The 17,962-nt window shown below is 38.3% G+C and overlaps 1 long non-coding RNA gene, 1 other non-coding gene and 1 pseudogene across 2 annotated transcripts; all 3 read right to left on the reverse strand.

Annotated features, from left to right (window-relative positions):
- Positions 1-398: 398 nt before the first annotated feature.
- Positions 399-613, reverse strand: LOC142168592 (small nucleolar RNA U3). The gene has a single exon (XR_012698439.1). It is a non-coding gene; the product is annotated as a small nucleolar RNA U3 (small nucleolar RNA).
- Positions 614-1,021: 408 nt separating this feature from the next.
- On the reverse strand, positions 1,022-1,168 carry LOC142168458 (U1 spliceosomal RNA; annotated as a pseudogene).
- Positions 1,169-4,400: 3,232 nt separating this feature from the next.
- On the reverse strand, positions 4,401-16,705 carry LOC142167807 (uncharacterized). Its single transcript, XR_012697941.1, has 2 exons — positions 16,530-16,705; positions 4,401-5,020 (listed from the first exon to the last, which is right to left on the reverse strand). It is a non-coding gene; the product is annotated as an uncharacterized LOC142167807 (long non-coding RNA).
- Positions 16,706-17,962: the final 1,257 nt, after the last annotated feature.

Raw genomic sequence — 17,962 nt, forward strand, 5'->3', positions numbered from 1 at the left:
ACAGCTTCACAACTTTTAAAATTAACAATATGAAAGATTAATTAGATAAGTTTTTACCATGTTGAGCATAACAAGACCACATTCGTTAAACTAATAGATCTCTCATGTCAAATACACCACAATATCCTCACATCTTTTGAATCGTTGACACCTAGTTTGCCCAAAGAGTAAGACGAGAGATTAAGACATTGGCATTACTGGCTCAGTGAACCATGATTGGATACCCTTCAAGAGCTTCTGGAACTTCTATGTCATTCCAAATCTCCAGAAGTATGTCACTGACAATTCTATAAATGGCATTAGAGGAATAGCTTTACAATTGTAAACTTCAAGTCTCACAAATATAAGGCAGATAGCAAAATAGATTGAAGTCATCTAGCAAAAGCAAAAGATTAAAGAGTCTGTCAGACAACCATTAAACCATCCCAGCACCAATGGTTGGGGCTGAGAACGATCATCAACGGCTTCATGGCCCGAAGGTCACAGGGGCTGTTAATCACGCTCTGGTTTAATGGCCAGAATTCATCCACCAGACTTGGTTTTCTGTCTCCTTAGAACTCAAGGATACAGTGGTACGAGCCTATAGAACAGATCCTGTTCAAGTAAGATCTATCCATCCAAGTTGCTTCACTGATATATAAATACTTCCTTCCCTAGGTTGCTTGTCGATGTGGTACGTAAGGAGAAAACACAATGCAGTAATACTTAATAACTTAATTCTTTTTTCGTCTCCGCAACTTCGTACTTTGAACAATGCTTCTTTTCTATTCCCCCTTTTTCTTTTTACGTTTGTGGCTATAGAATTAATTCCGCATATTCCGAGTAATCATTCGCCATTTAATTCCTGTGATATCTAAGAATTCAAGGATTTATATTCGAAAGTTTTTCTTAAAAGATTCATTGAGTAGTACACGGTGTCTGGAAATGGTGAAAACATAAACTATTGAGAATGTATGCTCAAGCAAATCATAAATCAGAAGCTTATAAATGCGTCTCAAAAAAGAGTTACACTCTGAATTGGGTAGAGGTCGCGCGAACGCAGGCCCTCTGACGTAGGCTCGACCACTTGGGCCGACCTTAGGCGGGCACCCCTCCGAAGTGCAATGGAGGTCACCAACCTAGGCCACGGATCTTCTTGATCGCCCATTGACCCCGTCCAGGTAAGTATGTTTCTCAGTTGTCCTTGGCCTTATTTTATAGTATCTCCTTACCACTCTTCTATCTTCTCCACTTAACGACGTGGGACTGAGTGTTCATTTTTCGATTTGCATATCAATATTGGATTTCAGTTTTCAGAGACTTCCCACGGTAACCACATCTGATATATAACTCAACCTTTGACCAAACACTATGCATCTTCCTTGTGCATATTTCTCTCTGTATTAAAATATGAAATTAATAACAAATCATGACTGGCAGTATTTCTCCTACTCCTGCTGCTTAGCTTAGTAAAGCGTAACTTTAACAATACGGGTCGTTTGGTTGGAAAACAAGTTATCTTATTGATTAATTATCCCGGGATTAGTTATCTCATATAAGAAAGATTGAAGAGTCTAACTATTAAACCATCCCAACACCCATGGTTGGGGCTGAGAACGATCATCTACAGCTCCATTGCCCGATTATATATCAATATATATATATATATAAAAAGTACTTATTAAATAATACATTTGAGTTATAAAATAAAAGTTCAAATATATATGTTTTAGAAATGATGAATAATGATCTTATTACACTATGAATGTGCTATAATTTTATATGTCATTACTAATTGCATTGTATATTAACATTCCTCAACAGCAAGCTAAGTTAAAGGAATATTGTCAAACTAAAGGGTAAAAATATTACGTGAATTCTGATTTGTCAATAATTAATTTTTAACCTTTCTAATGGCAGTAAGGAGAATCAGGGAGTTGATTGAGCAATATCTCCACCCAATCAACTTTCTATTCTCCTTTATGATTGTCATTACATTCCACTTTAGCTTCAAACACGATAATGACAAATATTCTTTTTAATGTTAATGGCGCTCTTGGAAAAACATTAACAAAAAGATAAACTAATTAAAGGAGTTGCAAAAATTGAATTAAAATATGTGATGCGTATTCTTTGAGAATATTAATAAGTTAGTTTTAAAAATGTAAAGACTTTAAATACATTCACTATATATAGTAAGTTCTTTGAAAACTTTAAGACCAGCTTTTTAAATTATATATATTTTTTGTACATTAGTGTTTAAGAAATAATATACTTTTTGTAGTCAAAGTAGGCCTTAATCATTGTGGGCGACATAAACATAAGATATGCTACTCTGACAAAATCTTAGAAATTTGGTGAGACGTCAAACAAGGTAATATTAAGGGACTCTACTCATTTCCCAATCGTTTATTACACCAAAAAGAATCAGTAAATTACAATAAAACTATATATATATATATATATATATATATATATATATATATATATATATATATATATATATATATATATATAATTCAATTAGTTTCTTATTTTAGCTGCAATTTGGCGCTAATTTACCATTAAATTCAATATAATTTCTTGCTTTGTGATTCATGATGACATCTTCAATCTCAATTTATGCATTGAATCTACAAATTATATAAGAGAAGTTAACCAAATGAATAATCAAACAAATTAACTATGTACCCGTCCAACTTTCTTGAGAATACATTTGTTCACCGTTTATTAGGTCAAAGTCATGATGTTTTAGAAAACTTGTTAGGATTTTTGCAAATAAGGTTTTCTTTAGGGAAAAGTTTCACGCTATAAGATAGTAGGGATCGGAAGTTTGCATAGGAATCCTAGCAAGAACACACTTAAAATAGGTTATACCTTGTGTCCAAAAAAATTAATTTTTCCTAATAAATAAATAAATTTAGTTTTAAATATTAGGAAAATAATTAAAATGACTATATTGTAACTCTATTTTAAAATGGTAAAAAAGTTCGTTAAGGATCTTCGTGCTTTGAATATAGTATAGATTTAAAGATATTTCCCCAAAAATATCTTAAAAATTCCTGGATTACAAAATTTAAAGTTGTTCCAAACTATATAAGAATTACAATTTTTTTTTTTAGTTTTTTTTTTAACGTAGGAGGTAGGAGATTATAAGATAAGGAATCGAACCTTCACCAACAAGGTGGTTATAAAGTCTTTTTGACAGAAAGAGAAAGACACAACTTTGCCCAGAAACAATAGAGATGAAATTCCACAAAGCCCTTCCAAAATTCAGAAAACAAGACAGCATTACAAGAATGGAGTTGAGAATATGTGCTCAAGCCAATTGATGGGCCTGTTAATGAGACACTTAAAAATAATTGGGCTTTGGATTGGGTAGGGGTCGTGCGAACTTAGGCCCCACTACCATAAATTATGACGTAAGCACGACCACTTAGGTCGACCCTATGCGGACACCTGCCCTGGTAAGTATGTTTTTCTGTGGTCCTTGGTCCTGTGTTATAGTATATCCTCACTATTATTTTATCTTCTTCACTAAACGATATGTGACAAAGTACTTTAATCTTCATAACATTGTCACTTCAGTTGTTCTGAGACTTTATGTAATTACTGCGTTATTCGACCTTTTCACATACACTATTCCAAACTGCAGACTATGCATCTTCCTTGTGAAGCTTTTATTTGTATTAAATGAAGAAATTAATAACAAAATCATGAAGGGTAATATTTCTCTAAAATATTGAATTTTACAGGTCATTTTCAAGTTGTCCTAATTGTGTTTCTGAACAATAGATGTAACAAGAGTTCATCTTCATTCCAAGAAAATAACATGTCAACACTGAATCCGAGTGATCTGTACTTACATTTTGATTCTCCATAACAAACAAAACTAAAAAATGACAGTCCGATACACTAAGCTCCTGCTATACGTGGAGTGTAGGGACGGATCACAAGAGTCTATATTGTACACAGTTTTACCTTGTACTTCTGCAAGACAGCAAGAAGCTATTTCCACGGCTCGAACCCGTGACCTCCTGGTCATATGACAACAACTTTACCAATTACGTCAAGCCACCCCTTCCTATAACAAACAAAAGTACAGCAAAAAAAAAAAGGAAAAATGAAGAGTCTATCAGACAATCATTAGACCATCCCAACACCATTGTTGGAGCTGAGAATAATCATCTACTATTGTGGTCGCAAATATAATTTAATAGTATTTATTTATTTATCTTTCCTACTACCGCAGTCGCAAAACTAATTTTAAATTATTTAATTTATTTAATTTTCCCACTACAGCAGTCGCAAATGTTCCTCAATCTGAAAAATTAATAAGCACTTTGCGATTACCATAGTCGAAAATCTGAAAATATTTTGCCAGATTCCAGCTGTTTTAAAGCAGCACCATATGCCAATACTAAACAATCAATCCACCTCCAACCAATCAAACTACCATTTTAACTAATCAAACTCATAAAATGCAAACAATTATAAAAAAAAAACATAAGCATTTGTAACTAAAACATCCTAACACAAGTTAAACATTCAGGCACCATTCAATCTAGTCTAGAACATTATTATCATAGTCAAGTGCAAACATTACCAAGTCTAAACATCCAACCACAACAAATAATGTCTCAAACATCACAACCACAACGAACTAAAACTCACGATCCTTGTCATCCTCGCCATGCAAAGGATCAAATTGACGTGCGCTCATAAGTTTCTCCACTAGACTCTGCAATTTGTTAAATTTTGCACGATCTTCTTTATGTTCCTCCTTCAACTCATCAACTTCTTTTCGTAATGCTTCTACCTCTTCTTCATTATGCGAATAACTCACATCACCAGACAACAGTGTCGTAGGACGACCTACGGAATGTTGTGATCCAAGACCGTAGGCTCTACCCTTCTTTGCGCCACCAACCACTTGCGCCCATATTGAAACTACATCATTAAGTGACACTTGGGTTGAGCTACCATCCTCAAAATCGGGTTGACTTTGACGCCATTCCTCCAAACCTTTTTGATAGGCTTCCTGAAATTAAAATGTTAAGCATTAAATTATGTTATACTAACAGTGCGAAGCACCAATAAATAAATTATGTTAACTTTTCACGAGACTTTAACACAAAAGCCAAAGTCTTCTTCAGATCCACTTGATATAATAATAATAATAATAATAATAATAATAATAATAATAATAATAATAATAATGATAATAATAATAATCATGATAATGATAATAATGATGATGATAATGATAATAATAATGATAATAATGATGATGATAATGATGATAATAATGATAATAATAATGATGATAATGATGATAATAATTCCCTCATTCTATTTGGCATATTTTTTGAACTTCTTTTGGATGACACATTACTGGGTGTTAAAACTCATAGGATTCTCTGAAGGTGGGAAAGAGTTGCTTTAATTATTCTGAAGGTCCATGGCTTAGCAGTAATGATGATTGTCTGCTCCTATACTTGGGTGACTTGTTCTTTTGAAAGCAAATAGGAGTAACATTCTTCTCATATTCTTTTCATATGAACTTCAAAGTACAATTATGATTATTTTTGTTCTTTATCCATACAAGACCAAGATTAAAGCTATGATAACCCAAAATTCATCTTATGTTTTAGAATTCGAATATGCGCAGTCCGGGCAGATTTCCGAAAAGCTTTTATGTTAAAAACTAATGAAAATAAGAATTTTTGCCTTAAAAATTGATTTAGTTGACTTCGGTCAACATTTTTGGTAAACGGACCCGGATCCGTGCTTTGACGGTCCCGGTAGGTCTGTATCGAATTATGGGACCTGGGCGTATGCCCGAAATTGAATTCGGAGGTCCCTAACTTGAGTTATGAATTTTTGATGAAAATTAAAAGTCTGAAATTTATTTGTTTTTAAGAATTGATTGATATTTGGCATTGTTAGTATCGGGTCCGTATTTTTTGTTCCGGAGCCCGGTACAGGTTCATTATGATATTTTAGACTTGTCTGTGAAATTTGGTGAGAAACGGAGTTGATTTGACGTGATTCGGACGTCCAATTGAGAAGATATGAATTTTAAAGTGTTCTTGAGAATTTCATTTGATTTGGTGCTAAATTCGTAGTTCTAGGTGTTATTTTGGTGATTTGATCGCGCGAGCAAGTTCGTATGATGTTTTTAGACTTGTGTGCACGTTTGGTTTGGAGCCCCGAGGGCTCGGGTGGGTTTCGGATAGGCTACGAAGTGAGATTTGGCTTGGAAAACACTGTTGTGCATCTGATATTATTGCAGGCCCCTGATCTCGCATTTGCGAGATCAGACATCGAACTTCTCATCGCAAATGCGAAGAGAAGCTGGGCCAGCATGTGTTCGCAATTGCAAACTTTTCTTCGCATTTGTGAAGGGAGTCTGAGAGGGGTATGGATCGCAAATGCGATCTTTTATCCGTATTTGCGAGGTCAGTGATCGCAATTGCGACACTTTCCTCGCATTTGCGAAGGGCAGCAGGATTGTGAAGGCTTCGCAACTGCGATAGCCCCTTCGCAATTGCAAAGCTCAGGTCGCAAATGCGACGTCTGCAGCTGAACAAAATGACTTTTGGACGGAAATTTTTATTCATTTCCCAAATTTTCAAGACCTAAAACACAAGAGGCGATTTTCCAAAGACCATCTCTTCCCCAAATCATAGGTAAGTGATTCTAAACTGGTTTCTTTCAATCTTTCACTACATTTTACAAGATTTCAACTAAAAATCTAAGGTTTTCATGGTAGAATTAGGGGTTTAGGGTAGAAACTAGGGATTTCGAAAATTTGGGGATTTAGACCTCAATTTGAGGTCGGATTCCAAAACCAATTATATATTCGGGCTCGGGGGTGAGTGGGTGAATGGAATTTGGTCTGAACCTCGGGTTTTGACCAAGCGGTCCCGGGGTCGATTTTTGACTTTTTGGAGAAAAATTTAGGAAATCTAAATTTATGCAATGTAATTGATTCCTTTAGCAAAATTTAATATTATTGAGTCATTTTTGAATAGATACGAGTGGTTTGGAGGTGAATTCCAAAGGAAAGTTGTGATTGAGAATTAAGTGGCCTTCAGAGCAAGGTAAGTGTTGTGTCTAACCCTGACTTGAGGGAATTAGAAACCTTAGATTACTTGCTAAGTGAAATTCATGTGAGCGGCGTATATGTGAGGTGACGAGTACTTATGCGCCGCCAATTTACCTATTTTCCATGTTTCTCAGTTTTTCTTATACTGTCTCAAGCCTATGCCTAATTGCGATGTGTTATACTAGTGTTGTTCAATTTATCGTTCTCATCATGTTTACAGATTTTCTGGTGTTAATTGAGTTTTTATTTCAAAGTTAAGATTGATGTTATGGAACCAAACGTTGAGGTAAGGTTTGTACTTGCTATTCTATCTCCCTGTTGATATTTATGCATTGCATTATGGTAAGGGAGAGTGTTAATACACGAAGGGTGATGTCGTGCCATATTGTGAGTGTTAATGTACGAAGGGTGATGCCGTGCCATATTGTGAGTGTTAATGCACGAAGGGTGATGTCGTGCCATATTGTTAGTGTTAATGCACGAAGATGATGTCGTGCCATATTGTGAGTTAATGCACGAAGGGTGATGCCGTGCCGTTTCTATTGATTTTTATGGTGAGATTGAGAGTAAAAGCACGAAGGGTGATGCCGTGCATTTTTCCTTACTGTATTTACTATTCCTGTTGATTCATGGTATATTGACTGCTCCGGTGATCATTCTGGTGTAGTTCTTTATCTTGTATCCCCCTCAGTATGTTCCCCTCCCGACCTTTCCTGTTTAGTTCTTCATTTCTGTTATTTGTATATATACTGTTAAATTGTCCAGGTTGATTGTAGGTGCCTTGCCTTAGCCTCGTCACTACTTCGTCGAGGTTAGGCTCGACACTTACCAGTACATGGAGTCGGTTGTACTGATACTGCACTCTGCACTTTCTGTGCAGATTTTGATACAGGCTCGGGTTGATCGAGATTTTGCTATTGGTCCGCTGTCCGGAGACTCAAGGTAGATCTGTCGGTGTTCACAGACCTTGAAATCCCCGTCTATCTTTTCTGTTCTATTGTTTCTTTCATTTAGACAATTACATTTCTTTCAGACTATTACTTGTAGTAAATTCTAGAATACTCGTGAATTGTGACTCCAGATCCGCGTGGTAGTAATTAATACAGTTTTATGATATTCCGCACTTAATATATTTCATCTTAGTTAATTATTGTTAATTACTGAATGGGAATAAAGAATTGGTTAATGATTCTCTAACGTTGGCTTGCCTAGCAAGTGAAATGTTAGGCGCCATCACGGTCCCGTCGATGGGAAATTTCGGGTCGTGACAGTTGGTATCAGAGCACTAGGTTACATAGGTCTCACGAGTCACGAGCAAACTTAGTAGAGTCTGAAAGATCGCTACGGAGACGTCTGTACTTATCTCTCAGAGGCTATGAAGTTTAGGAACAATATCACTTCTTTCATTCCTTATCGTGCGGCATTGATTTTTGCTTGAAACCTATATCTCGTATTCCTTTGTAACTACTCGTGTATGACATTGCGCACTGGATATCAGTTGTGCGTCGACGGTTTGTGATGCCGCAGATGAACTACGAGGGAGCCAGAGATGCTCAAACATTGCCTCAACGTGTGATTCTAACTGAAGATGCAGACGTATAAAGAGATCACCCAGTGAATAATGTGGGGGGTGCAACGTACCTTGGCATCTGGTTGATTTATACGAGTTGTGAAGGTTAATATTGTGGACCACCGGACGTGGTGAACTATGACTTCGCGCCGAGTGGGGAAGTCCACTATCAATGAATGGATTGCGAGTCATGTGTTATATCAGTTTTGGCCTGAAATGTATATATGTGGTACTGAAAGGTTCTCCCAAAATTTACATGTGTTTAAGGCCCGAGATTTTGTAGAGGATAAGGTTGGGACTTGCGGTATGTCCGCCTCCGTAATAATCTTATACTTCAGTACCAAAGGAGTTAGAGAAACAACATTAAATTTATAGAAGGTCTACTCAGCGTGGACGTCACGATTGCAGATTTTGGGGTGCTTCGGAGGAAGTACAATGGTTGAAGAGATTCTGGACTAAGAATTGTCTGTATGGAGCTCTACTTTTGTGATCATTGTATATAAATAAGGGTAAAGTTTACCCCAAAGAAGAATCGAAGAGTATGTTAAGAAATGGGTAAGCTCAACAGTGTTGAGTCAGCATAACAAAAGAAGAAATTGGCCTGGGGAGAGATAATTCTCCACAGGTGTCTGTGGCAAGCCTATGAAGAGGGCAGACCAGTCAATACAACACCCCCCACTTGGCTCGGTTCTCAGAAATGCTTTTGAAAGAGTTTGTTTCCCAGACTCTCCGTAATGCATGGCGCATAGGGTTTGAACGATTTCGTCAGGTCACCATGACAGTGTCATAATATGCCATCAGATTCAATAAGTTAGCCCGTCATATTCCTACTTCGCTTCCTACAGCCAGAGAGCGAGTCCACAGACTCATTAAAGGACTTAATTATGATCGTAAAATTTTGTATGACTCGGAAGCTACAGACTGATACTTCATTTCCACTAGTGGTAGAAATTACCAAGATATTAGAACGCGTTCGGGGTAAGGAAAAAGGAAACTAAGGAGACCAAGACGTTCCGAGGTTCTGGGGGATTCAGTGGATTCTACACTGCGAGTATAAATCATTATGGCGGGGGCTCGGGTAGTCGGCCTTCCCAGTTCGCACATCGGATTAATCGAGGTGCTCCAGTAAGTTCTTTTAATGTACCACTGACATGAGTTTCCTATAATAGTTATTCCAGTTATCTGGCACATACCCAATATGAGCAGCCAAACCCGCAAAGGGGTTGTTATGAATACGGCGATACTAGGCACATCATGAGAAAATTGTCCCAAACTTGGGAGAGGCATATTTCATCAAAGCACTCAGGCTACGTGCCCCATTGCAGTTACTACATCACCGACACGATCAGTTAATGGTGGAGGACAGGCGGGTAGAAGGCGTCCTAGAGGTGGAGACCCAGCCGTTGTTATATTTGTTTTATGGTATGGTGGAGGTCATTACATCAGATGGTGTCGTTATAGGTACGACCTCGATTTAAAATAAAGGAATAATTTCCTTAACTTGATTCGGTTCTGAGTATCAAGACAAGTCCTCCTATTGTGCTCCACTTATGAGAAAGCTTCGTAATTCTGTAATCTACTTATGTGTTTACTCCTGTTGGGAGTTCTATGGAGACAATTACGCCTATCGTTCTATGTTGGTCACTAATAAGAGCTGTGAGGCTAAATGTGGCTTTCTGTTACTCATTTCGGTGAGTTTTGATGTAATTTACGGATAATTAATTACAAATTTTGCATTATATGCCCTATCGGTGTGAGGTTCATTATGTGTTGTGATTTTGTTTAACGAAAGTTATTTAAAAGGAGAAAATGGAAAGTTTCGATTGGCAAGATGTGCATATTACTTGTGATTCAGAACTGAGGCCGAGGTCCTCGTATTTTAAAATAAATTGATATGTTTAAACCGGGCAATGAGCTGCGGTGGAAGTTATATAAGGACGAGATCCTTGTGATAAAAATTCTTGTGTTTAAATTCTCCCATATGAAAATTAAATTTGTACTACAGTACTAATAGGGAGTCATGCCTACTAGGTTTATTTGAAAAAAAAAATTGTATGAAATTCTCTGTGCATACTTGCCAAATTCGTGTTGTAATATTGAGTTGTAACCTACGAGGTAGGTGCCCGCCCAGGTGGCGTTAAATGTGACTCGTTAATTCGGGTAAATAATTATGAGGTTTTCATGCCTCGCATCTCATTATTAGTATTGTGAATGTTTGAAACGAGATTTTTGTTAACATGAAGTTAATTGACGATTCTGTAATTGATTATGAAGAACTATTAAGACCAGATTGACCCAGAAGGGTGCCCCATTCAGATGGTCAGACAAGTGTGAGTTGAGCTTTCAGAAGCTCAAGACCGCTTTGACTACAACACTAGTGTTGGTATTACCCACAGGTTCAGAATCGTATATAGTATATTGTGACGCATCTCACATTGGGCTTGGTGCAGTATTAATGCAAGATGGCAAGGTAATTGCATATGCCTCGCGGCAATTGAAAGTTCACGAGAGGAATTATCCTGTTCATGACTTAAAATCGGCAGCCATTGTTCATGCGCTGAAGATTTGGAGGCGTTACCTCTACGGTCTTTCGTGTGAGGTATTTACTGATCATCGTAGCCTTCAGTATCTGTTCAAACAAAAGGATCTTAATTTGAGACAGAGAAGATGGTTGGAGTTGTTGAAAGACTATAATATCACCATTTTGTATCACCCCAGAAAGGCCAATGTGGTGGCTGATGCTTTGAGTAGAAAGGCTGTTAGTATGGGCCGTCTTGCGTATATTCCGGTAGGTGAGAGGCCATTAGCTGCAGATGTTCAGGCTTTGGCTAATCAGTTCGTGAGGTTAGATGTTTCAGAACCCAGTCGGGTTCTAGCTTGCACAGTCGCTCGATCTTCTTTATATGAGCGCATCAGAGAGAGGCAGTATGATGATCCTCATTTACTTGTCCTTAGAGACACAGTGCGGCACGGTGGTGCCAAGCAGGTTACTGTTAGAGATGACGGAGTTTTGAGGATGCAGGGTCGTATTTGTGTGCCTAATGTGGATGGGCTTCGTGAGTTGATCCTTGAGGAGGCTCACAGTTCCCGGTATTCTATTCATCCAAGTACCGCCAAAATGTATCAAGATTTGCGGCAACATTATTGGTGGAGGAGAATGAAAGAGGATATAGTTGCATATGTAGCTCGGTGTCTAAATTGCCAATAGGTAAAGTGTGAGCATCAGAGACCTGGTGGTTTACTTCAGAGGTTAGAAATTCCTGAGTGGAAGTGGGAGCGTATCACTATGGATTTTGTTGTTGGACTCCCACGGACTCAGAGGAAGTTTGACACCGTATGGGTTATTGTGGATAGGCTGACTAAGTCAGCGCACTTCATTCTTGTGGCAGTTACCTATTCTTCGGAGAGGTTAGCTGAAATTTACATTCGTGAGATTGTCCGCTTTCACGGTGTGCCCGTGTCTATTATTTCAAATCGAGGTACGCAGTTTACCTCACATTTCTGGAGGGCTGTACAGCGTGAGTTGGGTACACGGGTTGAGTTGAGCACAACATTCCATCCTCAGACGGACGGGCAGTCCGAGCGTACTATTCAGATCTTGTAGGATATGCTCTGCGCTTGTGTTATAGACTTCGGAGGATCGTGGGATCAGTTCTTGCCCCTTGCAAAGTTCGCCTACAACAACAGCTACTAGTCGAGCATTCAGATGGCTCCCTATGAGGCATTATATGGTAGGCGGTGTCGGTCGCCAGTTGGGTGGTTCGAGTCGGGAGAGGCCCGGTTGTTGGGCACAGACTTAGTACAGGATGCCTTGGATAAGGTGAAGATTATTCAAGATCGACTTCGCACAGCTCAGTCCAGGCAGAAGAATTATGCCGACCGTAGAGTTCGTCATGTTGCATTCACGGTCAGACAGAGAGAGTGTTACTACAGGTATCACCCATGAAAGGTGTAATGAGTTTCGAAAAGAAGGGCAAGTTGAGCCCTAGGTATATCAGACCTTTTGAGATTCTGGAGAGAATGGGAGATGTGGCTTACAGGCTTGCGTTGCCACCTAGTTTAGCAGTTGTTCATCCGGTATTCCATGTGTCCATGCTTCGAAAGTATCACGGCGATCCGCCCCATGTGTTAGATTTTAGCTCTGTCCAGTTGGACAAGGATTTGACTTACGAGGAGGAGCCGGTGGAAATTCTAACCCGGCAAGTTCGCCAGTTGAGATCAAAGAGTTACCCTTCAGTTCGAGTGCAATGGAGAGGTCAGCCTATTGAGGCAGCTACTTGGGAGTCCGAGTCCGATATGCGGAGTAGATATCCCCACCTTTTCACCAGCCCAGGTACTTTTGTATGTCCGTTCGAGGACGAACGGTTGTTTTAGAGGTGGAGAATGTGATGACCCAAAAGGTCATCTTATGTTTTAGAACTCGAATCTGCACTCTTAAGCCGTAAAAATCTCATTTTTACCCTCCTCGATTTGGGTGCGCAGTCCGGGCAGATTTTCGGAAAGATTTTATGTTGAAAACTAATGAAAATAAGAATCTTTGCCTTAAAAGTTGATTTTAGTTGACTCCGGTCAACATTTTTGGTAAACGAGCCCGGATCCGTGCTTTGACGGTCCCGGTAGGTCCGTATCGAATTATGGGACCTGGGCGTATGCCCGGAATTGAATTCGGAGGTCCCTAGCTTGAGTTATGAATTTTTGATGAAAATTAAAAGTCTGAAAATTATTTGTTTTTAAGAATTGATTGATATTTGGCATTGTTAGTATCGGGTCCGTATTTTTGGTTCCGGAGCCCAGTACAGGTTCATTATGATATTTTAGGCTTGTCTGTGAAATTTGGTGAGAAACGGAGTTGATTTGACGTGATTCGGACGCCCAATTGAGAAGATATGAATTTTAAAGTGTTCTTGAGAATTTCATTTGATTTGGTGCTAAATTCGTAGTTCTAGGTGTTATTTTGGCGATTTAATCGCGCGAGTAAGTTCGTATGATATTTTTAGACTTGTGCGCATGTTTGGTTTGGAGCCCCGAGGGCTCGGGTTAGTTTCGGATAGGCTACGAAGTGAGATTTGGCTTGAAAAACACTGTTGGGCATCTGATGTTATTGCAGGCCTCTGATCTCAGGCATCGCAATTTCGATCTCTTCTCATCGCAAATGCGAAGAGAAGCTGGGCCAGCATGTGTTCGCAATTGCAAACTTTTCTTCGCATTTGCGAAGGGAGTCTGAGAGGGGTATGGATCGCAAATGCGATCTTTTGTCCGTATTTGCAAGGTCAGTGATCGCAATTGCGACACTTTCCTCGCATTTGCGAAGCGCAGCAGGATTGTGAAGGCTTCGCAATTGCGATAGCCCCTTCGCAATTGCAAAGCTCAGGTCGCAAATGCGACGTCTGCAGTTGAACAAAATGACTTTTGGACGGAAATTTTTATTCATTTCCCAAATTTTCAAGACCTAAAACACAAGAGACGATTTTCCAAAGACCATCTCTTCCCCAAATCATAGGTAAGTGATTCTAAACTGGTTTCTTTCAATCTTTCACTACATTTTACAAGATTTCAACTAAAAATCTAAGGTTTTCATGGTAGAATTAGGGGTTTTGGGTAGAAACTAGGGATTTCGGAAATTTGGGGATTTAGACCTCAATTTGAGGTCGGATTCCAAAACCAATTATATATTCGGGCTCGGGGGTGAGTGGGTGAATGGAATTTGGTCTGAACCTCGGGTTTTGACCAAGCGGTCCCGGGGTCGATTTTCGACTTTTTGGAGAAAAATTTAGAAAATCTAAATTTATGCAATGTAATTGATTCCTTTAGCAAAATTTGATATTATTGAGTCATTTTTGAATAGATACGAGTGGTTTGGAGGTGAATTTCAAAGGAAAAGCTGTGATTGAGAATTAAGTGGCCTTCAGAGCAAAGTAAGTGTTGTGTCTAACTCTGACTTGAGGGAATTAGAAACCTTAGATTACTTGCTAAGTGAAATTCATGTGAGCAGCGTATATGTGAGGTGACGAGTACTTATGCGCCGCCAATTTACATGTTTTCCATGTTTCTCAGTTTTTCTTATACTATCTCAAGCCTATGCCTAATTGCGATGTGTTATACTAGTGTTGTTCAATTTATCGTTCTCATCATGTTTACGGATTTTCTGGTGTTAATTGAGTTTTTATTTCAAAGTTAAGATTGATGTTATGGAACCAAACGTTGAGGTAAGGTTTGTACTTGCTATTCTATCTCCCAGTTGATATTTATGCATTGCATTATGGTAAGGGAGAGTGTTAATGCACGAAAGGTGATGCCGTGCCATATTGTGAGTGTTAATGCACGAAGGGTGATGTCGTGCCATATTGTGAGTGTTAATGCACGAAGGGTGATGCCGTGCCATATTGTGAGTGTTAATGCACGAATGGTGATGCCGTGCCATATTGTGAGTGTTAATGCACGAAGGGTGATGTCGTGCCATATTGTGAGTGTTAATGCACGAAGGGTGATGTCGTGCCATGATATGAGAGTTAATGCATGAAGGGTGATGCCGTACCGTTTCTATTGATTTTTATGGTGAGATTGAGAGTAAAAGCACGAAGGGTGATGCCGTGCATTTTTCCTTACTGTATTCACTATTCCTGTTGATTCATGGTATATTGACTGCTCTGGTGATCATTCTGTTGTAGTTCTTTATCTTGTATTCCCCTCAGTATGTTTTTCCCTCCCGACCTTTCCTGTTTAGTTCTTCATTTCTGTTATTTGTATATACACTGTTAAATTGTACAGGTTGATTGTAGGTGCTTTGCCTTAGCCTCGTCACTACTTCGTCGAGGTTAGGCTCGACACTTACCAGTACATGGGGTCGGTTGTACTGATACTGCACTCTGCACTTTCTGTGCAGATTTTGATACCGGCTCGGGTTGATCGAGATTTTGCTATTGGTCCGCTGTCCGGAGACTCAAGGTAGATCTGTCGGCGTTCACAGACCTTGAAGTACCCGTCTATATTTTTTGTTCTACTGTTTCTTTCATTTAGACAGTTACATTTCTTTCAGACTATTACTTGTAGTAAATTCTAGAATGCTCGTGAATTGTGACTCCAGATCCGGGTGATAGTAATTAATACAGTTTTATAATATTCCGCACGTAATATATTTCATCTTAGTTAATTATTGTTAATTACTTTATGGGAATAAGGAATTGGTTAATGATTCTGTAACGTTGGCTTGCCTAGCAAGTGAAATGTTAGGCGTCATCACGGTCCCGTCAGTGAAAAATTTCGGATCGTGACAAAAGCACCCAATATCCCTAATAGACCATGATCAGAAATTGATTAGCAAAACCAAAATCGGCAAATTCGAATACAATCCCATATACAAATGCATAAACATAGTGCCTTTTTCATGAAATGAAAATTACCCAGCTCCCCCAACCCTCCACCCAAAACAAAGAGCTCTAGAGTCCAGTATGACAATCAAAGAGGGAATATAGCAAAATCATACATACACACAAACACATAACAAAGATGCATAAAGATTGTGACTTTTTCAAAAAAAAAAAAAATAGAATTAGCAATTTCAAATAAAAAGCTCCAGATTGAAAATCAAAGAGGGAATACAGAAAACCCATAGATTCTAACATAGAAAGCACATAAATATTTTGCCTTTCTCGAAAAATTAGAATTACCCAATTCAAAAAACAAACTCCAAATAAAAATCAAAAAGAAAACACAAAAAAAAGAACCCTGGATTCCAACACAAACACATATTAAAACACATAAAAATTGTGCCTTTTAATGAAATTAAAGTTACCCATTTCCTGAAGAAAGCTCAAATCTTTTAGAATTGAAGATGAAAAAATTAAACAGAAAAAGGAAAAAAAGACTTACCGTCAGTCAGAGAGAGAGAGAGAGAGAGAGAGAGAGCAGTCAATGGCACAAGTGTATTGGAAGAGAGATCCAAGAACAATCAGCCTCACACTTGAAATGGAAGAGAAACTAAACAAGAAAAAGGAAATCGAGAGTGAGAGAGAGGAATAGAGAAATTGGAAAAATAGGCACAAATTAAAGAAATCGAGAGTGAGAGAGAGAGAAATAGAGAAATTGGGAAAATAGGCCCGAAATTGGGTTTTGGCCTAACATATTAGATTTAGGTTTCTGACTACGCTAATCGTAAAACCACTTAAATATTATTTTATCATTTTAATTTTAATTTTGACTTTTTATTTTCCGACTGAATCGATCGCAAACATAAAAGCGGGAAAATTGGCGCGCTTTATGACCGAAATTTCTGATCGAAAATAAAAAAAGTAATAAAAATTCAATCTTTTTGCGACTATTGCGTTCGCAAAAGTAGTCCCATTAGCGACCGTTTTATTTTCGGTCAGAAATTTCGGTCAGAAATTGAGCTGCATTCTATTTGTCGACCCGCAACCAGCACAGTCTCCTTCAGAGTATTTACATTTTTTTTCCTGTCCAATTTGTATTACGGATATCTGCTGTATTTTATTTTATATTCCTAGTTAATGCTCATACACTTGTGACACCGGTTTTTGGGATGATTATGGGTTGTTCTGTATTGAATTTGTTAAAAGTATTATTATTTACTCTGTAAATCCCCATTCTTTACTATTTAAATTGAAGGAAAATATGATTTCAAAAATAATAAAATGAGAACCCAATTAAGTAATTATTGTTGGCTTGCCTGACAGTGGTGTCTGGCGCCATCGCGAGCTTTATGGATTTTGGGTCGTGATAAAAATTGATTCTGCGTGAAGTCTGTACCTACATTTTAATTCTCCATAACAAACAAAACTAAAAAAGTCAGTCTGGTACACTAAGCTCCCGCTATGCGCGCGTGGGGTATGGGAAAGGGTCGGACCACAAGGATCTATTGTATGTACTCTTACCCTGTATTTTTTGCAAGAAGTTGTTTTCACGGTTTGAATCCGTGACCTCCTAGTCACATGACAACAACTTTATCGGTTACGCTAAAGCTTCACTTCCCATAACAAATAAAACTATAGCAGAAAACAGGAAAAATTTAAGAGTCTGTCGGACAGTCATTAAACCATCCTAGTATCATTATTGTTGAAGCTGAGAACGATCATCTACGACACTATGACATGAGTATCAGTTACGCTAAGGCTTCACTTCCCATAATAAATAAAACTATAGCAGAAAACAGGAAAAATTTAAGAGTGTGTCAGACAACTATTAAACCATCCTAGTATCATTATTGTTGAAGCAACGATCATCTACGGCACCATGACATAAGGGCCCTAGGGCTGTTAATCATGCTCTGGTCCATTAACTATGCCTCT

This window comes from Nicotiana tabacum, chromosome 13 (assembly GCF_000715075.1).
Source record: "Nicotiana tabacum cultivar K326 chromosome 13, ASM71507v2, whole genome shotgun sequence".
NCBI classification, from domain to species: Eukaryota; Viridiplantae; Streptophyta; class Magnoliopsida; order Solanales; family Solanaceae; genus Nicotiana; species Nicotiana tabacum.